Raw genomic sequence first — 1,949 nt, 5'->3', positions numbered from 1 at the left:
AGGGGGGGCGGAAGCAGCGGGATGGGGGGCGGGGGGGGTGTGCATACTTGTGACAGGGGGCAGGTGACAGGTGGGTGACGATGTGCGTGGCACGGTGCGGGGGACGGGGGAGGTGGCAGTGCAGCGGCATGGTGCAGGTTCTGGGGTCTGGGTGACAGTGCGGGTGACACGGGGTGGGTGACAGGATACGGGTGACAGGTAGGCGATGTGCGTGACAAGGTGTGGGTGACAGTGCAGGTGCCAGCGCAGGTGACGGGGTGCCGGTGCTGGTGCAGGTGCCACAGCACTGTGGGTGACAGGGTTTGGGTGACAGGGTTTGGGTGACGGGTGGGTGACGATGAGCGTGACAGGGTGTGGGTAAATTTAGACCTTCTTTGCAACAGATTTTTATTTCTGTCCTGTTCCACTCCATTTTTTTCCTGTATTTGTGAGCACAGCAGACATCATCTATAGCAAACAGAGGTGCAATGTGGTTTTTATCACTGCTCCAAACTAGCCTGAAACTCACCTTTTTGTGTCAGCTGTGCTCATTTATGTTGCAAAACATGAGAGCCTCTCCAGAACATTTTTATTACACTCATAAAGAAATAATGGAAAACCAAGAATGGTTCCTAGAGAAAGGATAGCACAAAGTGTGAGCAATGGCTGCCTACAGTTCCACTCCTGATCTCTTCCCTGGACAGAACAAAGTAGGACAGTGCACTTAAAATATATCTATTTTACAATGAGAGTAGTGGCTGCTTTGCTGTGGTGACGAGCAGCGATATTAAAATTCTGTGTCTGAGCTTTAGGATTAACACCTTGTGGGAAGCACCTTGAGGAGGTCGGACCGCTTGGCTCTGTGCCTGCCACGGGAGCACTGCCCGCACCACGACTGCAAATTGCTTTGGTTGGTGGTTTCTACATCACTGAGTGTTCTGCCTTGAAATATTTTGCCTCTAGAGAAGACACACTGGAATTTTCTGGAGCAGAACATGGCATTAGGTAAAGCTGATGTTTTGACACACTGATATTTTTAAGCTTGCATAATTCACTGCATTCCACACAAGTTTTTCATTTCAATACCTCAGAAGCATCATTTGTTGGTCAGTTTTAGGCTTCTTCAGAAAGCTGGGGGGGGAGGGGGGGCGGCCCTTGAGGGACCCCTGTGGCTGGGTTTTGGGTCCCTGTGCCATGCCACCGAGCCGTGTGTCCCCTAACCCTGTCACCGGGGGCTGGGGTTGGGGACACCCGCCCTGCCAGCTTGGGGACGCCCTGGCTGACAGTGGGCACTACTCAGCTCCGTGCCTCAGTTTCCCTCTGTGCCCAACTCTGCCGGGCACCTGCTGGGAGCGAGGGCACCCGGGGGGTGGGGACACCCCGGTCCCTGGGTCTGCGCCCCGAGGGCACCTTGGCACCCCCGGGAAGAGGAGGTGCCTCCGACTGTGCTGAGCTGGCACGGGATTACACTAAGCCGGAGGTATCGCGGCCACCGGGGCTGGCACCGAGGGGACACCCTGAGGCCATCGTGACTGGCACCGAGGGGTCAATCTGGGGCCACCAGCGCTGTCAACGAGGGGACAAGCTGGGACCACAGGGATTGGCACCGAGGGGTCAGTCTGGGGACACTGGGACTAGCACTGAGGGGACAACATGAGGACACTGGAGTTGGCACCGAGGTGTGCCCCAGGAAGTGTGCCAGGCTCTGGTGGGTGCTGTAGGACGGGTCCCCCACGGGAGCTGGGGTTGGGGCTCCCAGCCCTGGCCGGGGGTGCCCGGGGAGGGGTGGCAAGTGCTCAGGGGGCCGCGCTGACTCTGCCTGTCCTTCTCTTGCAGCCCCTCTGTCACCAGGATGGTGAGTGGCCCCCGGGTGGGGGGTCCGGGCGGAGGTGGGTGCCCCATCCCGGGATCCCGGCGGTGCCGGGCACTGGCGCGGGGCAGCGGGCAGTGTGGCGTGCTGTGCCCACCCG

This window comes from Corvus brachyrhynchos, unplaced genomic scaffold, assembly GCF_000691975.1.
Source record: "Corvus brachyrhynchos isolate BGI_N302 unplaced genomic scaffold, ASM69197v1 scaffold1103, whole genome shotgun sequence".
Classification (NCBI taxonomy): domain Eukaryota; kingdom Metazoa; phylum Chordata; class Aves; order Passeriformes; family Corvidae; genus Corvus; species Corvus brachyrhynchos.
This window is presented reverse-complemented; position numbering follows the sequence as displayed.